Genomic DNA, 16,989 nt, shown 5'->3' with positions numbered 1-16,989 from the left:
AAACAGGCAATTAGGCCCGAATCACAGTTAAGCAATTACCCAGTGTAACAATATGATAGTAGATAAAATTCAATACTTATTTGAATGAACTTTGCTGAAAGATCCATAGGAAAGAAATGTTTGAAACATTATTTAAGACACCCAAAATACATTCAAGCTTAAAGATCTCCTTAACACAGCAAACACGTTAGAGAAAATATTTGAAATTAATTTGTAAATTCATTAAAACAATAATTTTTAGATAATTACAAAACAATGTAGCATTCAACTCTTATATGATCATGATCCGTGATTGTTATACAAATATAACATTGATTATTTTTTCTATGATAAATAATACGTAACCACATCAAAGTGTTTTTTTTATTTCCTTTTGAATTTTTGTCTAATAGTTTATCTTTTTGCAATTAGCTTTTAACTATGAGTTAAGAGATATCATAGTAAATGATTAGAATGCTCTGACGTATATAAATGTACTTCACTTGTCAATTGTTTAAATTATTATCTAATTCTTCTTTAAAATGTAATCATTAACATCGTCATTGTAGCTGTTGGTAATATGAAACAAAATTATCTTGTAAGAGAGTCTGATTAATTTGACTCCACGGTTTAATGTGGTTAATTCGTTTTATTACAAAGAAATTTACCAATATGTATTTTATTTGCCATTTGTAAAATGAATTGTGATTTATGCGTTAGCAAATGATAAGAACAAATACTGTTTACGAGTTATTTTTATCACTATAATTATATATACATTGTATTACTACATTTATTTGTGTTAACATGAAATGCCAACATGAAATGTGTGAAATAAACGACTTGACTTGACTTAACCATTTCTATTTTAAAAAGGGAATGTCCACTCATTCCCAATTCACGTACCAATTATGGCCAAATTACACTACAAAAAGGATGCCCTTTTTACCATTTTTGAGAAAGAAAAGAACAAAGACAAGCAAAAAATCAACATAAATGTATTTGTATCTTTTAATTAACAGTGATTTAATTGACATAACTCAGTGTTAAGCCAGCTTAACAAAATCAAACAAGCTCTAACCTTGACAACAGTAATTTAATTATGAAGAATTGTTAAGCTGGCTTAACAAATAATAAAACAAAGCTACATACTAATAAATTTGTGAAAAAAACACAACAATAACTCAACTGATGTTAACTGAAGAAAAATGTTACGCCGGCTTAACAATATCTTATACGATATAAATAACAAAATTTATCATTTCATAAGATAAAAATTAACCAGATAAAATGTTATGCCGGCTTAACATTATCAAAAATCACTTTCACAACATAAAGAAAATGTTACGCCGGCTTAACAATTTCTCAAATCAAATAAATATTTCAAAGAAAATTTCAAACTGTGAGACAAATTGTTATGCCGGCTTAACAAAATGGAAAATATTTTTAATTGTAAGATAAATAATTCCATTAGACGAAGAAAAATGTTACGCCGGCTTAACAAATAATGAAATCCAAGTGGAATTACAACACAAAATTTCAAACTGTAAGTTAATTTGTTACGCCGGCTTAACAAAATCAAAAAATCATTTTCATTAGATGAAGAAAAATGTTACGCCAGCTTAACAAATTCTCAAATCCAAGTGGAATTACAGCACAAAATTTCAAACTGTAAGTTAAATTGTTACGCCAGCTTAACAAAATCAAAAAATCATTTTCATTAGATGAAGAAAAATGTTACGCCGGCTTAACAAATTCTCAAATCCAAGTGGAATTACAGCACAAAATTTCAAACTGTAAGTTAAATTGTTACGCCAGCTTAACAAAATCAAAAAATCATTTTCATTAGATGAAGGAAAATGTTACGCCAGCTTAACAAATATTCAAATCCATGTGGAATTAACGCACAAAATTTCAAACTGTAAAACCAGATAAAATGTTATGCCGGCTTAACATTATCAAAAATCACTTTCACAACATAAAGAAAATGTTACGCCGGCTTAACAATTTCTCAAATCAAATAAATATTTCAAAGAAAATTTCAAACTGTGAGACAAATTGTTACGCCGGCTTAACAAAATGGAAAATAATTTTATTTGTAAGATAAATAATTTCCATTAGATGAAGAAAAATGTAACGCCGGCTTAACAAATTCTCAAATCCAAGTGAAATTACAGCACAAAATTTCAAACTGTAAGTTAAATTGTTACGCCAGCTTAACAAAATAAAAAAATTATTTTCTTTAGATGTAGAAAAATGTTACGGCAGCTTATCAAATATAATCCAAGAGGAATTACAGCACAAAATTTCAAACTGTAAGTTAAATTGTTACGCCAGCTTAACAAAATCAAAAAATCATTTTCATTAGATGAACAAAAATGTTACGCCGGCTTAACAATTTCTCAAATTAAATAAATATTTCAAAGAAAATTTCAAACTGTGAGACAAATTGTTACGCCGGCTTAACAAAATGGAAAATAATTTTATTTGTAAGATAAATAATTTCCATTAGATGAAGAAAAATGTTACGCCGGCTTAACAAATTCTCAAATCCAAGTGGAATTACAGCCTGTAAGATAAATTGTTATGCCGGCTTAACAAAATCGAAAAAACATTTTCATAAGTTGAAGAAAAATGTTAAGCTGGCTTAACAAATTATCAAATCAAAGTAATGTTTCAAAGAAAATTTTAAACTGTAAGATAAATTGTTATGCCGGCTTAATAAAATCGAAAAATCATTTTCCTTACATGAAAAAAAATGTTAAGCTGGCTTAGCAAATTATCAAATCAAAGTAATGTTTCAAAGAAAATTTTAAACTGTAAGATAAATTGTTATGGCGACTTAACAAAATCGAAAAATCATTTTCCTTACATGAAGAAAAATGTTAAGCCTGCTTAACAAATTTCAAACTATCAAGTTAGTTGTTATGCCAGCTTAACAAAATTAAAATTCATTTTCATTACATGAAGAACTAGAACTCCGCGAGTCGGATGTGACGCTTTGTGAACAATATAGTTTAGGAGAAATGGCCAGGACAAAAAATTAAATACGAAAACTAACAAAGGGCAATAACTCAAAAAATAATAAGTAAGGAGGACAAAACTATGAAAGAAAAATCAATTATGTATAATTATGTATTAAGTTATAGTAAAAAAAAATAATATTTGTTAAAATAAATTCCAAGATCAAGGGAAATGATTCTAGAAATAGTCACGCTAGAGTTATGACCCTTGTCACACAACATGTATGTAATGATAAGAAGTATATATTTGAAGTTTGAAGTAGATACCTTAAAAGTAACAAAGTTATAATATTTCTTAAAGAAAATCCTAAGTTCAAAGAGAGATAAATCTGTAAAAATTACTTCAAGAGTTATGAACATTGTCACATAAAATATAATTGGTTATAAGGAATAAGTATTTGAAGTTTGAGGTAGATACCTTTAAAACTAAAAAAGTTATAGTAAAAAATAACATTTTTCTAGTAAAAAAATCTAAGTTGATGGGGAGATAATTCTTGCAATATTGGTGCTAGAGTTATGAACCTTGTCACATAAGATGTGGATGATGATAAGGTACATTTATTTGAAGTATGAAGTTGATCCCTTTAGAAATAAATAAGTTACATTAAAAAAATAATATTTTTTTAAGAAAATTCTAAGTTCAAGGGGAGATAAATCTGAAAATATTGGTGCTAGAGTTATGAACCTTGTCACATAAGATGGGGATGATGATAAGGTACATATATTTTAAGTATGAGGTTGATCCCTTAAGAAATAAAGAAGTAACAGTAAAAATTAGTATTTTTTAAGGAAAATTCTAAGTTCAAGGGGAGATAAATCTAAAAATATTGGTGCTAGAGTTATGAACCTTGTCACATAAGATGTGGTTGATGATAAGGAACATATATTTGAAATTTGAAGTTGATACCTTAAGAAATGACAAAGTAATAGTGAAAAATATTTTACTGCACCAAAACTTTAATCTGAAATTCGGACGCGGACGCCGAGGCGAGTAGGACAGCTCTCCATATACTTCGTATAGTCGAGCTAATAAGAACTGCAGAGTACCGGTCCTTGTGCACTGCACTTCGGGTTATTAAAAGAAGCATGCATACCAAGTTTGAAGTCAATCAGACTTATAGTGACTGAGTTATGCTCCGGACAAGCTTTAGCGGACCCGACGCCGACAACGACGACGACACAGACGCGGCCGACACCGCCGACAAAAGTAACCCCTATATGTCACCTTTTCAAGGCGACACAAAAATGTTATGCCGGCTTTACAATTTCTTATATCCAACTATTTGACAAACAAAATTTCAAACCATCAGATCAATTGTTATGCCGACTTAACAAATTTGAAATTCACTTACATTACATGAAGAAAAATGTTACACCGTGAGTGGCTAAACAATTTGCTATGAAATTGCTATGATACCTTAACAAAATTAAAGTTCATTTTCATAAGATAAGAAAAATGTTAACAAATTTGAAATTCACTTACATTATGTGAAGAAAAATGTTACGCCGGCTAAACAATTTCTAAAATCTAAGAAGAATTCAACACAAAATTTCAAACTATCAGTTAAACTGTTATGCCAGCTTAACAAACTTGAAATTCATTTTGATAAGATGAAGAAAAATGTTACTCTAGCTTAACAATTTCTCAATTTACATACAATTATAGCACAAGATTTCAAATTATAAAATATGTTATGCCAGCTTAACAAAATTGAAATAAAATAATTATAGTGCCGGCTTAAATTTTTTTACATACTTCTTACATCTTAAAAGTATTATAGTTCAACATAAATCTAACAGAGAAATAATATAATGCTGGCTTAACAAAATTTAAATTAATTTTTTTTCATGTAGAAAAATGCTATGTGGGGCTTAACAACTCATATCCAAGTAATATTCAAAGAAAATTTCAAACTGAAAAATATAATGTTCAAGAAAAAAATGTATGCCGGCTTAACAATTTCTCAAGTCTTAGAATTATTACTGTTCAACAATTATCTAACAATTGAATTGTTTTGCCGACTTTACAAAATTAAAATTCAATTTCACCAGATGAAGAAATGTTATACCGGCTTAACAATTTCTCAAATCTTAGAATTATTACTGTTCAACAATTATCTAACAGTTAAATTGTTTTGCCGACTTTTCAAAATTAAAATTCAATTTCATCAGATGAAGAAATGTTATGCCGTCTTAACAATTTCTCACATCTTATAACAGTTCAACATTAATTTTACAGAAAAAAAGTTGTGCCAGCTTAGCAAAACAAAAGTGCTAAGCCGGCTTGACAGATCAATTAAAAAAATCACTTTTACCCTACAAAAAGTAAAACTAATTTTCCTCAAACTCTGATAAAAAATAACACAAACAAGTTTAAGTTAAGTTAAAGAGTTATAACAAGAGGGCCATGATGGCCCTGAAATCGCTCACCTGTATATAGGTCCCTGGGTTAGGGCCAATTTTAAGGGCTTTGATTTGAACAAACTTGGTAGACACCCATTGGAAGATGTTTCATAATAAATATCTAAGCTCTAGCTCTTTAGGGTTTTTTAAAGAAGATTTTTTAAGTTTTCACTATACACATATAGGGAGAGTATGAACCCCTCCCCCTCCAGACAGGGCCAATTTTTACCCTAGGACTTTTATTTGAACAAGCTTGGTAGACACTCATTAGAAGATATTTCATATTTAGTATCCAAACTGTAGCTCTTTGGGTTTTTTATAATATTAAGATTTATTAAGTTTTTACTATACACATACAAGGAAAATCGATGATCCGGGGCCAATTTTAACCCCAGGTCCCATATTTGAACAACCTTGGTAGACACCCATTAGAAGATGTTTCAAGACTTTTTAAGTTTTTACTGTATACATAAACAGAAACAATGACCCCCCTGGCGCGGGGCCAAATTTGACACCAGGGCTTTTATTTTAACAAACTTGGTAGTCACTAACTAGATGATGTGTCATGATTAATATCTAAGCTCCAGCTATTTGGATTTTTAAAAAAAAGATATTTAAAGTTTTTACTATAATATTATACAACTAAGGAAAATCAATGACCCCCTGGGGAAGGCCAATTTTGACCCCAGGGCTTTTTTTTTTGAACAAACTTGGTAGACACTGACTAGACAATGTTTCATGCCAAAGATTTTAGCTCTTTTATTAAAAAACAAGATTTTTTAATTTTTTTCTTTTCGTTTGCCATGGCAATCAGAGTTCTGCATTGAATTAAATTCTTCTAACAATTTTTGAAGTTGACTACAAAAGGAACAATCCTGTGAAGTTTTGGTGAAATTGGCTAAGAGGTTTATGAGGAGATGTCATTTAAAGTAAAAGTTTAAGGAAGGACCCCGGATGAAATTGAAAAGCGTTAAAAAAACTTACTATGTCACTTTGAGACAGGTGAGCTAAAAAGTATATCAAAGTCAAACAGCTACCAACTTCAATCAGAAATGCACAATTTGAATCATTTGAATTAAATTTGTTAAGCTTGATCAGAAATTTATGAAATTAAATATAATATCATTTGTCTCATATTTTATAATTAAACAAAAATGAATTGAAAGTATTTAAATGTAAATTATCAAAACAAGTTTAAGCAACATGTAGCCATGATGGAATGAAACAATTTTGCCAACGGATGCAGAAATTTAATTGATTACACTTGAGCCATACAAAATTCATAAAAATAAACCATAATAGAAACATAATACAATTTTTAAAAATATCTATCAAATCCAAATATGTCTTTAAACATCATCAGAGATTGGAGCTGTAAAATGGCTACCTCTTCTCTTGTCCATCATGACCTATAATTGAAACAAAGAAAACTAAATTAGTAAATTTAAGTGTGCCTTGTCATGATGATGAAGCAATACAAAATGTCTGTTAAAATGTTTGAATAATAATCAACATTAAAGCTTTTGCATGACAATAAGAGTATCTGTTATTCAGGATAAAAACTTCTTTACCTCACTCAGGATAAAAACTTTGATAAGAGTATTTTGAACCTCAGAGTAAAACTTCTTTAAAGAGTATTTTGTACATCAAAATAAGAGTGATTCAGAACATTAATTTTGTATCTTTACACATCTTTACAATACAGACAGGGAAATATCAATAACTATTTATTAAATATCAACGGTTTTCGGAAGTCAATGCCTGCTATTAATTTCAATGGTAGATTCACTCATTGCTATTGCTATCACTGGTTGCTATTGAAACTGAGCTTTAGTTCATGTAGATTTAGAGAAGAGTTTTTTACTATATACATATAAGGAAAATCTATGTTCCCTGGGGCGGGACCAATTTTGACCTGAGGGCCATCATTTGATTTTTTGCGTTTAGGTCCACTTGAAATGTTTCATACCAAATATCTACTTATAAGATAAAACCTCTATAATATAATGGCAGAAGATTTTTTGTTTGTTTTTACTATATAAAGGAAAATCAATGATCCCCTGAGGTGGGCCAATTTTAATCAAATGGCTGAAATTTGAACAATATTTGTAAATGTCGCAGGGTCATATTAATGTATTAATGTTAAATGTTATTTGTAAATGTATGTCCCGTATTGTACACCGTAAATTATGTAAAGTCCTATATTTGTGTCCTTTTCCTATATTCCATACATTCATCCTTTTATTCATTTACTCATTCATTCATTTCTTCATTCATTCATTTATTAACAAGTATGTACTAACCATTGGTACAGGCCTCAATCTTAAATATTCTATTTCCGCACTAAGTACCTTCAGGCATGCGCACTCCTACTAAAAATTTTCAAGCCAAACTTCGTATTCATCAATAATAAATATTTTCTAAAAGCGTATTTCTGTATTTTTATAGGTAAATATAAATGTCTGTATTAATCCCATACTTGTTATTCTACATTTTGCCATTCATAATTTTGTGTCATTTGTCATTATTTTGTCTTTGCACTCCTACTAAAAATTTTCATGGCGCAAGCCAAACTTCGTATTCATCAATAATAAATATTTTCTAAAAGCGTATTTCTGTATTTTTATAGCAACCCTCAAGCCCAAAACCTATTAGCAGCACCTTTTCCATATCGTCAAAAGTAAACTGCAACATAGACCTCTACATAGCCAATATCTAAGCTAAAACCTCTATAGTATAATCAAGAAGTTTTTTAGTGTTTCTGCTGACCCTCAAACAGATTTAGGCATTCACTTTTTTATTTATATAAATATTTTCATAATATATATATATTTAGTCATCATAAATTTATTGATACAAATTTAAAATCTTATTAGTTTTCCTGGTTGGTATGAATGCAAAACTTTATTTCATCTTTTTAAAGGGAGATAATTAAGCCAGAATAAAATGCACTGTGATGCATATAATATAACCCTGTGTAAAAGTGACCCCAGATGGCCATTTGTATACAAGGTTCATCAATTACATAACTTTAGTAGAGGATCCACAAGGCAATTCTACATGCCAAACTATCTAAACTCTGGACATTTGTGTATAAATTTGTGTATTTTCCTATTTAAATCTATCCTTGAGCACAAAAGTGCTCAGGTAAGCTAACAAGAGCTGTCGGTAGGACAGCACGCTCGACTAAGTTCTAAGTGCTTGATAGTAAAAGAGCCTTGATAATGTTAATTTTTTTAAGATCACAAAAGGTCTATTTTTTTTTTAATAAATTCATGTTATAGGCCTTAGAGAGAGTCTAATTATACAGTATTGGCTTGATTATTCGGAAGGTAATGTCACAAGGTTGTTTTATTGAGTATAATAATACTAATTACCTATGAATACATAAATTTGACAGAAAAGGTACAAAGGCTTCTAATTAAGATGTTTTATCAAGTAAATCACTGCTTTATTATTATGAATGCATAAAATTGTCCCAAAAAAGGGCACAAACCCTTCAGTAGTAATTGAGATAATAGCTTACAAGCAAAACTTTACCATGAATTTCTAAGTTGAAAAAGGGGAGAAAAATCAGCCTAAATGCAAGATAGAATTATGGATCTTTGTCAGTGACCTACAATTATGACCCTAAATGCATATGTGAAGTTTTAAATAAATATCTTTAATAGTTATTGAGATATGTAAAACTTGCATGTAAACATTAACCAAGAGACTAAGTAGAAAAGGGGATATGAATCAGCCTTAATGCAAGATAGAGTTATGGAACTTGGTCAGTGACATACAATTATGACCCTCCAATTATGACCCTAAGTGCATGTGTAAAGTTTCAAGTAATATCTTTGAAGACCTTTAACTTTAACCAAAATTTCTAAGTTTCAAAGGGGCAAATAATTCTTCAAATTTTGCAGCCAGAGTTATGCAATTTTGCAAACTGATGTACATTGTTACTATAAAAACGTATTTTAAATTTCAATTGAATATCTCAAGCAATAATTGAGATATTTGACTTTACAAAAAAACTTTAACCAAAATTTCTAAGTTCAAAAGGGGCATAATTTTGTCAATATTGTAGGCAGAGTTATCCAACTTGTCAATCTGATGTACCTTGTTACTATAAATAAGTATTGTAAGTTTCAATTGAATATCTCAAGCAATTATTGAGATATTTGACTTTACAAAAAACTTTAACAAAAATTTCTAAGTTAAAAAGGGGCATAATTTTGTCAATATTGTAGGCAGAGTTATCTAACTTGTCAATCTGATGTACCTTGTTACTATAAATAAGTATTGTAAGTTTCAATTGAATATCTCAAGTAATTATTGAGATTTTTGACTTTACAAAAAACTTTAACCAAAATTTCTAAGTTAAAAAGGGGCATAATTCTGTCAATATTGTAGGCAGAGTTATCCCACTTGTCAATCTGATGTACCTTGTTACTATAAATAAGTATTGTAAGTTTCAATTGAATATCTCAAGTAATGATTGAGATATTTGACTTTACAAAAAACTTTAACCAACGCAGACGCCGACGCGGACGCTGACGCCGACGCCGACGCCGGGGCGACTACAATAGCTCTCATATTCTTCGAATAGTCGAGCTAAAAATGTATGGCCAAAGTACTTACACTGATCCATTCCATCAATAATCAATGTCATTATATGCATCTGGATTCTTTCTACTTCATCACTTTCCCTCAGTACCTCATTTGAACCTAATAGGAAATCAATATTTCATTATTAAATAAAACATCAAATAAAAGTTATATTGTTTTCTTACTTAAGGAAAATAAACTTATACAGTTTCAGTTATTACACACGTATGAATAAAACTTAAATAAAAAGTAAATCATTAGTAAAATGAAATTTAAACAGAATAGTATTTGTTTGTAACTGTTGACTTCAATTTAGTTGAAACTATTCTTTTTAATCAAATTGTCAAGATTTTTATTTCAACAACTTGGTACAATTACTCACTAGAAGATATTTCATGCTTAGTATCTAAACTCTAGCTCTTTGGGTTTTTAAAAGATTTTTTCAGTTTTTACTATACACAAAAGATAATAAATGGCCCCCGGGGCTGGGCCAATTTTAACCCCGGGGCTCTTATTTGTACATACTTGGTAAGACACCTATAAGAAGATGTCTCATGCTAAATATCTTAGCTGTAGCTCTTTGGGTTTTTAAAAGAAGATCTTTTAAGTTTTTACTATATACATAAAGGGAAAAACAATGACCCCCTGGCGCGGGCCAATTTTGAACCTAGGGCTTTTATTTGAACAAACTTGGTAGACACCCACTAGAAGATGTTTCATGCTTCATATCTAAGCTCTAGCTATTTGGGTTTTTTAAAAGAAGATTTTTTAAATTTTCATTATATACATATAGGGAAAACAATGATCCCTGGGGCGGGGCCAATTTTGACCCTAGGGCTTTTATTTGAACAAACTTGGTAGACACCCACCAGAAGATGTTTCATGCCAAAAATCTAAGCTAAGCTATTTGAATTATTTTAAAAGAAGATTTTTAAAGTTTTTACTATATACCATGTATACAAAAAAGGAAAATCAATGACCCCCCGGGGGGCAATTTTGACCTAGGGGCCATTATTTGAACAAACTTGGTAGACTCTGACTAGATGATGTTTCTTGCCAAATATTTAAGCTCTAGCTCTTTCGATTTTTTTAAAGAAGATTTTTTAAGTTTTTTCTTTCGGTTGCCATGGCAACCAGAGTTCTGCATGGAATAAAATTCTTTGAACAATTTTTAAAGGTAACTACCAAAAGAACATTCCTGTGAAGTTTGGATGAAATTGGCTTAGCCATTTATGAGGAGATGTTGTTTAAAGTAAAAGTTTACGGATGGACGACGGACGGACAGTCTGATATTCCCCGCCACAGTACCCAGTATACAAAGGCAGTCTGAAAGATAGCTATATTCCCCACCACAGTACCCAGTATAAAAAGGCAGTCTGAAAGATAGCTATTTCCCTGCCACAGTACCCAGTATAAAAAGGCAGTCTGAAAGATAGCTATATTCCCCGCCACAGTACCCAGTATAAAAAGGCAGTCTGAAAGATAGCTATATTCCCCGCCACAGTACCCAGTATAAAAAGGCAGTCTGAAAGATAGCTATATTCCCCGCCACAGTACCCAGTATAAAAAGGCAGTTTGAAAGATAGCTATTTCCCTGCCACAGTACCCAGTATAAAAAGGCAGTCTGAAAGATAGCTATTTCCCTGCCACAGTACCCAGTATAAAATGGCAGTCTGAAAGATAGCTATATTCCCTGCCACAGTACCCAGTAAGGGACTGACCTGATTTTGGCAAAAACCCATGATCCCTAAGTTGGGAGGCAAATACCTTAAACACTTTGTCTAACACACTCCTATGTCTAAATTACCATGATGGTCCAACATGTGATAATTATTTTGTTTTTTATTAACTCTCAACATTAAGCAGTCCAATTACAATATCATGTCAGTTTTTAATATGTATCAACTATAATTTTGAAGAATGTCTCTACTTTTTAAATTGGGAATTGATAAAAAGTTTTTGTTTGTGATTACAAAATTTAAAAGAATAATCTGTATCATGAATCTCAATCATTTGTTACTCGACATACATGTATTTGAAAAGTAAAACATACTAACATTTGTTATGTATTATGCAGTTCTTCTTTCAGCTTTGTGTCTGCAAAGTTTTTTCCCTGCATCCGTTTCAATAATAACTTTAACATGGAAGGAGTTGGTCTGAATAAAAAAAAGACAATGTTTATTTAAATGGTAATTATTGGTGCAATCTCTTGTTTAAGATCTTAATGATCAAATTAACAATTATCAGCAATGATCATATTGCCTGCTGCACAGTAAATGGGCCAATTGCTAAAAAATACATGTATTATGCAGGCTTTTTCAATAAATATTGCATTTGCAATTATGTTTCTTGTGTTTTTACAAAGGACTTACTATAAAGCAAATGTGCCCAAAATTTTTTTATCATAGCATTACCAAAATATAGATACAGACATTTCTATAACCTAAACATGCCCAATTTTACATGTAATTGACTGTTAGCATCTGTTGACACTTCACAGTTTGGTGTTTCTAAAATTAACACCACTTTTATCTGCTTTATCCTATCACTTAAATCTTTTGACATGCACATAGAAAATTTAATAACTTTTCCAGTGATTAAAAATACTTGGTATATATCATCCCTGTTTTTATTGTTATTAAATAAGATGATTTTAGTAAAATCAGTCTTTTGTAATGCATCAGAATTTTCAAAATTCAGTTTTTAATTAAACAAGTATACATTTAAGAAATTACAAATAAAATAGTATTTTATTGTCTTAATCTTAAATGAAATATGAAATAAAAACATAATATTATGTAAAGTCAGTCTTCAGTTCAAATTTGTAAACATTTTTACCATAGTTTAAGGCATTATAGTGGTAAAAAATACTTTATGTTCGTCCCCCTCTCGTAAAATATCAAATTATAAAACACTACCCATAAAAAACAGTTTTTCTGGTGCTTATTGATAGTCTTACAATGATAATGTTACAAAAATTACCAATATCACTGTATATGAGAAAAAAAATACAATAATGTAAAAGTTGTCTGTAGCGGGATACGGACAAAAGCCCAACCCAATCATTCAACCGGAAAACCCATGCAATATGCGCAACAACTTGAGCTACAGATCAATCCTGTAAAGTGTCATTGAAATTGCATTAGTGGTATAATTAAGAGAAGTAGTCCGGACAAACTTTAAAAATAAAAATTATTAAAGGGCCATAACTCTGACAAAAATCATTGAACCGGAAAATGCTGACAATATGCACAACTAGACTTGGTACTGATCATTCCTGTAAAGTTTGGATGATATTGCACCAGTAGTTTATGAGGAGTAGTCCGGACAAGTTTTGTGACGGACGGACGGACGGACAGACAGACAGACGATGGAGAAGTGATCCCTATATTTTGTCGCCACTACTCCGTAGAGGCGACACAAAAATGACAAGGTGGACAAAAGCCCCCCCCCCCCCCCCATGAAATTTACACATAGGACAAAAGCCCCCCCATCAAAAATACAGGTAGGACAAAAGCCCCCACACACACACACATGGGACAAATGCCCCCATCAAAAATACAGGTAGGACAAAGCCCCCCCCCCCCTCAGTCCATGAAACAGTGTTATTGAGAATCTCATCAGTTTAATTCAGGAACTTGATGTATTGAGACAAGTCAAATGCAATTGTTTTAAAAGATAATTTACATTAAGATTTAAATTTAATGGTACAAAAGTTCTAATTTGATTTATTGTGTAATTGGTATATAATTCATTGATGATATGAATGTTTTTTTGTTTATTATAATATTATTATATTGTACAGTACAAAATTAATGTAAATGAATATTTTCAGAAAATCATTTATCAACCCTTATCAAGGGAATAAAAGTGGAAGGCGCTTGATTACTTGTCTAGATTTATTTGAAGTATAACCCAAGTTCCCTAACACTGGGCGTGTGAAAAAAGATCAGTCTGGTCTATAAACCTTAGGGGGGATTTTGTTTGCTGGACTGGGGGGTGGCTTTTGTCCTACCTGTATTTTTTAGGGGGGGGGGCTTTTGTCCTTTGTGTAAATTTCATGGGGGAGGCTTTTTTTTTAGAAAGGGGGGCTTTCGTCCGGGGGGGGGACTTTAGTCCTACACTCGTCTGAAGCATCCGTCCCTTAACATCCGTCCCCCTATATAAGGTGCTTATTAAATCCCACATTAACTGTAACTGAAAAGGGAATTTTACTCTATAACACCAAAGTTACAATGAAAAATGAAGAAATAACAGAACAAATGGAGTGAAATGATGTATTTATATAGAAATTATTATTAAAAATTTTGTGAACACCAGATTTCTTGATTTTGAAAAAAAAATCTATATTTTTTGCTCTGAAAACAAAATTATTTACTTTGAAATAAAATATATATCATTTTATATGTTATTTTTTGACATCAAGTGGACCTATAAGTTTATTAAGATAATATTTAAGCTTACATAAATCTATGACAAATATAATCTTTTTTGTTATTCTGCGTTTTCAAACTAAGGGTACAGAATGATTCTTTTTACGGTTATATTAAACTTATCTTGTTCGAATGATGCATGAAAGAGAAGTAGTATTAGCTTTAGAACGGGTATATGAATATTTCACACAACAAATAAATGCTATTAAAAAAACTAGAAGAAACAAACTGTCAAAACAGGATTGTTAAAATTGTAAAAACATAAATTCTTTACACAAATCATGTATCCCAGCCCCTCATAAAACAGCGGGATTATGGATCTCAACTATATACACACAGAAGGGACTGGCACTTATTGGCAGTTAACGAGCTGTATATTGGGAGCTGTATTGGGAAGTGCGATATATTACAAAACAGTAGGGGTGCCAATTATTTATTATGCTTAAAAACAGTGGGAGGGACTACCATATCTGTTAGAGAAGGCCTCCTGTCATTATGTAAGCTGTAGAGTTATTAATCCAAAGGATTTATTGAACATCAAAATTTTATAGGCTAAAAGTGGTAGTCAATGAAAAATAAACAAATAAAGAAATATAATTCTAATCCTTTTTAGATAAAAGATAATTAAACATAAACTTCAATGTAAAATCAAGTGAACACATTTAAGTCAATATTGACCATGAGGTCATGGTATTGACAATTGTTATTTAACTAGAACTGCCACTATGATGGCGTGAATACCCCCGCATACCACTTTGTCAAAATCAACAGTGGCCATTTAGAGCTCAAGGACATTATCTCCCTGCCAAATCTGAGGTTACTAAGCCAGTGCATTGCTAAGTTATGTATTCTACATGCTTCAAATGTGAAAATGTCAAAATCAATACATTGCGGACAGGACATTTACTTTAGCAAATGAGAAGAAAAGCTTTTTTTTTGTCAAGGTCCCTGTGACCTTGACCTTTGACCCAGTGACCTCAAAATCAATAGGGGTCACCTTATAGTCATGATCAACATCCATGCCAAATATGAAGACTGTGGGTCATAGGAATCTAAAGTTATTGGGCAGACAAACTTTTTGAAGTCAAAGTCCCTGTGACCTTGACCTTTGACCTGGTGACCTCAAAATCAAAAGGGGTCATCTACTAATCATGACTAACCTCCATGCCAAATATGAAGACTGTGGGTCAAAGAAATCTTAAGTTATTGGGCGGACAAGCTTTTTGAAGTCAAGACCCCTGTGACCTTGACCTTTGACCTGGTGACCTCATTTGAACTGCTAAATGCAGATCCATTTACAGTTATTCCAAAAATAATAATACAATATTTTTACTGAAATGACACAGATCGAGACATCAATTACTTATGAACAGCACGATAAGATGTTAGAGTGTACATCATTCTAATGGAAAGGTCTTATGTTATAGGACGATCAAAAAAGGGGGCCGAATTAGCTTAGTCAATTAAATTAAGGTGTATTGAGTTTATGAGAGTAGCCTAATTAATTTGTCATATGGTTGGACACATTTTACAAAGGAGCAATGTCTATATCAAAAATAAAAACTTGTCTTTAAACTGAGCTACAAATTAATGTATTTTTCAATTATATTCTAAACTTTATAAAAATTGGCCTAAACAGCCAAAAATGTGGGCCGAATCAGCTTAGGCCGGATCGACTATGGTCCGAATTAGCCCGTATTCCTTTTAAGCCTGTAATTATAATTGTGCTGAAATTGACATAAGGTAAGTCATATTTGGGAAGTATCCCATCTGAGTTGACATAATTCAGGTATTTTCACTTACTTCCAGAAAATACGACAACACCTTCGTAAGGAACCTCGCGCGAGCAATTTCTTCCATAATCATCGATGTACGACGTTGGGTAGTTGACAGTTACATTGTCATTATCTTCGGAGATTTCACCGATCCTATTCGCTGCAATATGCTCTAAAACTTTGTCATACATGAAGAAAACCACAAAATAAGAATCCTTGACACTGAAACAGTTGGTCGCCATTTTTCCAACATTTACCGCCTTAAAACTCGGGTTTCGATTGGTCGATTTAAGGTCTCCTCGATTTCATTTACAGTAGGAAAAGGGTGTTATTTTGTTTTGTTCCAAAGAAAAAAATCTGTAAGTATATTTATAGTTATTCATCAAATCTTACATTATATTTATAATATTATTCTCCTTAATACTTTTCTCTTCAATCTAGTTTAATTGTCCTTAAATATAAAAACCCTCCAACCATTTTGAAATGGAAGCCGCCAAGTAAATAGATGTTTAGTAGAATTTGTTGTTGACGAAAAACAGATTCACCTAATCAATTATATTATTGATGGAAACACGATTCAATTCTTTTTATATTTCTTAAAAACAGGAATGAAATATGAAAAAGATGACCTAGATATTAAATGTGCATAAGAAAAATTAAAAGATTTTATTTAGTAGCACAATTATTTTCGTTTAAAAAACAGCAGTCAGTAGCAGCAATAAAGAAAACAGCGTTTAGGGAAGACTAGTTAACTTTTTAATAGAATAGAATTATTCTTAA

The 16,989-nt window shown here is 31.1% G+C and overlaps 1 long non-coding RNA gene across 1 annotated transcript; it reads right to left on the bottom strand.

Annotated features, from left to right (window-relative positions):
• Positions 1-5,737: 5,737 nt before the first annotated feature.
• Positions 5,738-13,386, bottom strand: LOC132731095 (uncharacterized). The gene is made up of 3 exons (XR_009625832.1): positions 12,059-13,386; positions 10,035-10,121; positions 5,738-6,814 (listed from the first exon to the last, which is right to left on the bottom strand). It is a non-coding gene; the product is annotated as an uncharacterized LOC132731095 (long non-coding RNA).
• Positions 13,387-16,989: the final 3,603 nt, after the last annotated feature.

Source organism: Ruditapes philippinarum, unplaced genomic scaffold (genome assembly GCF_026571515.1).
Source record: "Ruditapes philippinarum isolate M1 unplaced genomic scaffold, ASM2657151v2 ctg7141_1_1_1_1, whole genome shotgun sequence".
Lineage (NCBI taxonomy): Eukaryota > Metazoa > Mollusca > Bivalvia > Venerida > Veneridae > Ruditapes > Ruditapes philippinarum.
The sequence above is the reverse complement of the archived record's forward strand: the minus strand, read 5'-3'. Positions and strand labels throughout refer to the sequence as shown.